The sequence below is a fragment of the Lycium barbarum genome, chromosome 9 (genome assembly GCF_019175385.1).
Source record: "Lycium barbarum isolate Lr01 chromosome 9, ASM1917538v2, whole genome shotgun sequence".
NCBI classification, from domain to species: domain Eukaryota; kingdom Viridiplantae; phylum Streptophyta; class Magnoliopsida; order Solanales; family Solanaceae; genus Lycium; species Lycium barbarum.
The window spans coordinates 34,197,847-34,205,414 of NC_083345.1; positions in this window are offsets into that span (position 1 = coordinate 34,197,847).

Sequence of the window (7,568 nt, forward strand, 5' to 3'; positions counted from 1 at the left end):
TATTACCATGAATCTGTCCGTAATCCACAAATAGATTATACATAAAAATCATATTTACAAGTCATGTTTACAAGTCATACTTACAAGTCCCATGAATATATGGAGATCGTCGCCTTTTCAACTTGCGCTAATAATGTGAATAGTTTTGCCCATTTTGGGAAGTGATTTTAGTGTTGATTTTATTTGCTGCTCTATTTGTCGAGTTTTTGTCTAAGATTCTTCTACCTTGGATATTATAAGAAATTGCCTCCACCTGAGCACCTAAGTTGGAGTTCATCACCTGTTTGGGGCTTGTGTTTGCCTAGCCTTGCTGTATGTCATAGACTGCTCCCCACCCAATTTAGCTCGTAGAATGGATAAAGAGTGGGTTCGGTACGGAGGGAAAATGAATAATTTTTTAATTTTTTTTCATGTTTGATTGGTCGAAATATTTTGAAAAATATTATTTTTAGGAAATAAATTTCTTGAAAGTGAGAAAAATGACTTTCCTAGTAGTAGAAAAAATAAATTTTATAAGTAGCATATTCCAAACTTATCGTCTCCTCTCCCACACCCACGAACGGCCTCTAACCTCAACACCTTAACCATCCCACTCCCCACTACCCCCAAACTCCCACTTCCCGCACCATCCCATCCTTGTAGTGTTTTTTAAGTTACATATAAATATTCTTGAAAAAAATATTTTTTGCTTACATATCAAACACTAAAAATATAAGTAAGAAGCTCATTTATTTTTTCAAGAAAATATTTTCCATGTAAACATTTTCCTTCTTACCAAACACACCCAAAATGAGAAAAGGAACCATTCATTGCATAGGCACTTGGACGCATATGGGCATGTTACAAACTGAAACCAGTTATAGACTATACTTTCTCCACTAGAAAATGCAAGTTGATATTTAATCTTCTTCATAAGTACTGGATTGACCTCTTTAACAAGTAGCCATGATTATCAAAGAGACTATACAATTGCTCTCTGAATTTTGAGCTCCTAGTATCTATCAATGGATAAACTATTTGGGATCAAAAGTACCAATCAAAACGTGCTGATTTCAAATTGTCTGCCAAACTCTTTGGTTGAAACGGGCTAAGATATTGCGGGGCAACCCAACATGTTAATTCTCATTCCTTTATGTTAGACTATAAATAGTTTACTCCATTTACATGTCTATATATATAGAAATAAAAAATGAAATAAAGGGATAAAAAGATTTTCTTTTATCCAATTATAACTATAAATTGCTTGAGATGATGTTGGGAGGATTAAGTTATGACCCAACACTTGATTCATATTTTCGGATCATGTTTTTACCTAATTATAGGCATGTTCAAGTTTGACTATGCATGCTCATTTGACACCCCTTATTAGTTCTAAACTTCTAATAAAAATAAGCTGTTGATATATCATCATTTAGCCCATTTCTTCCTTTCTTATTCAATATAGCCCACCACTCGATTCATATTTTCGGATCATGTTTTTACCTAGTTCATATAGACACAGTGACGGAGCCAGTATTCATATTAAGGGGTGTCAAAAAAAAAATAGATATGTCACAACGCAAGTTCAAACACTGGATCTTAGGGAATTTTCGCAACCCCTTAACCACTGAGCTAAACATTGCTTGTGTCAAGGGGTGTCAACACTGCTATATATGCCTATAAACCAAAATTTCATCTATCTATACAATGTAATTTTTCGGCGAAGACGTGTCACTTGACACCCCTCGAGCAAGGGTACAGTAGCTCCGCCCCAGTATAGACATGTTCAAGTTTGACTAAGCATGCTCATTTGACATCCCTTTTTAGTTTTAAAAATGGGGTGTTAACATATCACCATTTAGCCCATTTCTTCCTTTCTTATTCAATATAGCCTACTTTGTTACAAGTAGTATAAAATTTCAGATTAGCTCTGTTATTGAAAATTTTGAGTTCATATCGTCAAAGTTGAATCTGAAAATTACAAGTCATATTGATTGTTAGTTGACAAATTCAATTTTTTATTGTGTTTGAACTTAAATCGTGGTTAAAGTATTGATTTTGTATGATTTGGGTGTTGACAATCAGAGATGAAAAGGTAACCCATCATTGTTGGACAAACTTTAAAGAAGTGGTTTGAATTTCAAATATGATTTTGTGAGAACTAGCGGATGTTGTTTATACTTGTTGGAAATAGTCTAAGGAGGTAGTCTACAAATTTGAAGTTATTTGTGAGATTTGGACTGAGTTTGAACAAGAATTGCAATTGAAAATTACAGAAGACGTTAGTCACTATAGCTAGAGACGTACACTTTTATACAAGATGGGTACATTTATACGCTATTATACACTTTTATACAAGATATATACATTGTTTATACATATAATAATATTGTATAATAATGTATGAGGGTGCATCAACATTGCTGCAAAAAAATGTTAGCTATCTAGGAATAAATTGAAAAATATAGTTACATGTATATATGGATACTAGTTATGTGAGATCCGGGCTTAACTCAAGATATAAAAGTAGATATTTTAATTAAAGAAATATAATTTGTGTTAGTACAAGTGTACAACAACAATAACCATATACCCATTATAGTCCCACAAATGGGTAATTACGTTAGTAATAATTAAATTTCATATAAGTATATTTTCAATATATGAAAGAAAAATTTTCATTTCACTCCTTTAATATTTTAACTTTCATTTTGATGAAATTATTTACTTCAGATCAAATGCGGAGCCAGAATTTGACATTTATAAGTTATGTATCCTAATTTTCTGAAGTTATTTAGTTCTAAATAAATAATCTATACATAGTTAATGAACTTTTAAGACAAATACATAATTTAACTTGTGCAGTGGATGGAGCTGCTCCTCCCTTAATTAGGGATTAGGGGTTCAAATATGGATATGGAAAAAATCTTTGGAGGAAGTGCTTCCCCCGAATGGGCGCGATACAGTGCGAATTATCTGGATTGATTGGGCTCAAATGCGGATATCGAGCACCAAACAGAAAATCAAAGAACATGAAAAATGAGGTAGGAGGTTCGATAGCTTTTGAAAAGTAGACCTTGAAAACCAAAAAAAAATTGACTTAAATAAATAAGATTAGGACCTAAAAGTAATTAATTAAAAAGTTTAAAAAAATTGGAAATTCTTGTGAGGACTACAAAAGTCCCTAAGTTTGCCCTTATATATAATAGTAATAAAGTGTTGTGTTGAGCTGTTTATATTTTAAAATGTTCTTTTAATTTAGGTAAAAGGGTCAAAAATACTCCTCTACTTTCATAAATTGGCTATTTTTACCCTCAGTTACAGTTGGGGTCAAATATGCCCCTACCCGTTAGCAAAGTATTCAAAAATAGCCCCCATTTCTAACATATTCCCACATAAGCAAGCCTAGTCATTGGAATTTAGTGAGATGGGCGTCACATGACATTTAACTTATTCTACGTGGTGCCTAAGTGAATTTAAAAAAAAAAACAATCTGGAAAATGATTTTTTTAATTAGGAAAACTGTAAAGTATTTTACTTAAAAAAAGTGTCCTAAATATCATTTTTCAAAATCTGGATTAATTTTTTTTAAATCTGAAAAAACTGATTCTTTTTAAAAAAAAAAACCATTTTCCAGATTTTTTAATTAAAAAATCCAATTTTCCATTTTTTTTAAGAAACGGGTTTTATAAAATTAAAATAAAATCAGATTTTTAATAAAAGCCATTTTTTCCAGATTTGTTTTTAGAAAAATAATTTTTCAAGTTGTTTTTAAAAAATTGCCACGTAGGCACCACATATAATAAGTTAAATGTCATGTGGCGTACCCAATTCCAATGACTAGACTTGTTTATGTGGGAATATTAGAAATGAGGGGTATTTTTGAATACTTTGCTAACGATAGATGTATATTTGACTCCAACTTGTAACGGAAGGAGTATATTTGACCTCAACTTGTAATTGAGGGTAAAAGTAACCAATTTATGAAAGTAGAGGGGTATCTTTGACCTTTTCCCTTTAATTTAACTTCCCTAGAAGACAGTTGGAAAACAAATTTGATAACTTGGGACGTATCAAGAATGAAAGAGAAATGAAGAATAAAAATGATCTTACAAAATTTTGTGTGTGTTCTATTTACAAATCAAAGGGACTATGAAATATATGTTGATATTTCTTAAAGGATTTGACATAAAACTAAAATAAAAAATCGCAACTGCCACGTAACCAATTTCGAAACAAAATCAACATTTTTGGGTCCAAATTTAACAATTTAAAGGTGCAGTAAACCCAGTAAATAGAAGCAGGTATGCATGTACCTGAATAGATAGTGCTCCCTCTGTTTTAATTTGTTTGAACCTATTTTTTTTTTTAGTTCGTGTTAAAATGAATGACCTCTTTCTTAATTTGAAAATAAATTCACTTTATGAATGATTTATCGCCACTCAAATTTTCAAGACTTATTTTGAAACACAAGTTTCAAAAGTCTTCCCTCTTTCTTAAATGTCATGCTCAGTCAAATGAGTTCATATAAATTGAAACGGAGGGAGTAGAAGCTAAGTGGGGATTGAAATTGTCAGAAACACTGGAACTTGGCCTGTGCTTTTGGGGACACCAGCTAGTTGAGCTGACAGAAACTAATTGTAGTACGTGATAAGTAACCAACACACAAACACAACGTACAATATAGTGGAATGGCACTGAATGCAGTCAAATGACGTTAAGGGTCTGTGTTGTACATGCTTCAAAACATCATTAATTTATTTATTTTTGCTTAAAGTTAAGGTCAAACAAACATCTATTATGTTTCCACTGGCTTTTGTCCAATTGGTTCAAACCAGAGGGTCTATGAAATATATGTTGCTGGTCCCCTACCAAGTCAGACCTCATACTTTTATCCTGCTGTAGAAAAATAAAAAGCTTTGCTCAATATCTTCAGTCAACTGTTTTGCTGCCACTCTTGTATATATTTGACCATACATGGATGGGTTGCCCACATTATTCTATATTTATTGAGTTGATTATTACATATGTAGTACTAGTCAAACAATTTTAAAGTAATAATTTATTTTGATTGGGAGCAGTTATATGAGTTGGAATTCCTAAAGCACTTAAAAATTGAAAAAAATTATGTTACTATTAAAATAGCATCAAACGTTTTAGAACACTCTATTACATTTTTTTGTGTGTATGCTCAATAACACGTCCTGAAATTTATTCTGTGTTGAGAATATAATTAAATACTTAATAAAAGTGTATTTTATCTAACAATTTAAGTATTTAGATGAGATGGTCACACACTTCTACATAATATCAAAATAGAAAATGACACATCTACCTCTGAAAATTTGTTAAGTTTCACCATTTATAAATATCTATCCACCAACAAGAAAATCATCACTTAATTTTTACAGCTTCGTCCTTTGGCTCTTCATAAATTCACTCTAACCCAAAATAATTTCTTGAATATTCACTCAAGATCTATAAACAATTGAGAAATTTAGTAATTCTAAACTTCTAATATGGATCTTTTATTTGAGTACATGTTAGAAGACTCTTGCATGGTTCGTTATAATTTGAGAGTAGTTTTGGTTCAGATCCTCCTGACAGAAAAAATGTCTTTTATAACGTGCCAGAAATGGTCACATCCGAAGTTTATCCTTTTTCAGCCAAGCATGTCCACTGGCAAATTCTAGATTTAAATTCTGTTGGTTCAACCTTTTGAGAATTTTTATATTGAACCCATTATATTTTAAAATTATGGTTTCATGTCTACTATTTATCGCAATTTTAGTAAATTGTTAGACTTAAATTTATGCTACACGTCGAAAGTTATGAATTCAATTGAACCCCCCCCCCCCCCCCCCCCCCCCACTGATATGGCACATCCGCCCCTAAGCATGTCAAAGAAGACGATGCAATTGCAAGTGTCTGATCTGACATATAAGGAGTCCAAAACCAAAATGACCCCAAACAAGACCATTTGAACCAAAATACCCCAACAAAACAAAAGGTTACCATACTACCTTTAACGTAGTAATTTACTGCGTTAAAGGGGGCCCTTTTTTTTTCCTCTCTTTTGGTTAAACTCCTCTTTCTTTACACCTTTTTATGTACTTTAGCCATAGATTAATCATGCTTCGGGACTCCGAAACTTCAATATTTTATATAGAACCCTACTTATTTTTGTGCAATTAATAAGGTAGGCTCAATACATCAAGGATAAGCAAAACTTCGGATTTTCATTTTAGTGGTTGAAAAGTGCTCAAACTCTATTTTGTTTGAAGACTTGGTGTCATTAGCTTTAAGTTATTTATGTTTTAGGGTTTAGATTTAAGCGTGCTATTTTTTCGTCAAAATTGCATCATTCATTCCAATCTCAAAATAATTAAATTGCATCATTCATAACAATATGAAAATACTTAAACTTGTTCATTAATAACAAACCGAAAGTAGTTAAAATACAATCATCAAAGAAAGAAAAAACTTAAAATACATTCATCATGCCCTTGAGTTGATCTTCCGCCACCATCGTGAAATGTGCCACCATCATTAGATCTGTCACCACCGCGAAAGTTTCCTCCGCCACGAGAGGTACTTCCACCGCGAGATGTATTTTGACCGCCCATGCCGTAAGGGACACTTATGCTTATCATGACCAACATAACTGCAAAATGAGCATTTTTTTAGTGTATCTCCCTGGTGGAACATCTATTTCATTAGGAATATGGGAGTATGCTTTCTTTTTGAATTTACGGCTAAATGCTTTATTTGTAAACATGGAAAATGGATCCGGTGGCCAATAACTCTCACTACCAAGTGGGTAGAACCTTCCAGCATACGTTTTTGCATAATTTTTAACTCTATATTCCTTAGCCACGTACATGGAGGCGTTCTTTCCCATAGTGATAAACACTTGAAGGCTTGAGAACATGGCATGTGATATGACTGCCACTTGCCACATGTGCATGTTCTTGGAATCTCACAAATTGTGTGGATGTTACCTCCTTTACCTTGGTGCACACTTGTTGTGAGTTTCAATATGCGCTCTGCATAGTTGTACTCCATCCGGTCGTGTTGTTGAGCTTTAAAATTGTGATACTTGAACAATTGTGACGGTTTTGGCATCCATTGTAGACCGTCTGCTGCAAGTCCATTGGCCTCTTTTGATCTAGTGACAAACCGCTCCACAACCTGCTCAAAAGTCATTTTCACCATTGCGGTAATGGGTATTCCCCGTGCAGATTTCAACAAGCCATTGAATGACTCAGAGCTGTTTTTTGTCAGCATCCCCTATCGCCTACCTTCATCCTGGTGTAATGTCCATTTGTGTTTATTAATTGTATTCAACCAGTGGAAGGCTTCCTCATCCGCCCGCCTAATAATCTCCATCTGCAGGTGAAACTTCTTGTCCTGATGCTCCGTTGCAGCCGCTTACATCCAATTGCTAGGTTACGATGTGCCTTTTGGAAGTTTGCTTTCAAATGCCTTAAAAAATAACGATGGTAGGCAAAAAGCGGCTGCCACCCATGCAAATTAAATATATTGCTCAATATGCCAGTATTTCTATCTGATATAACACATATGCACAT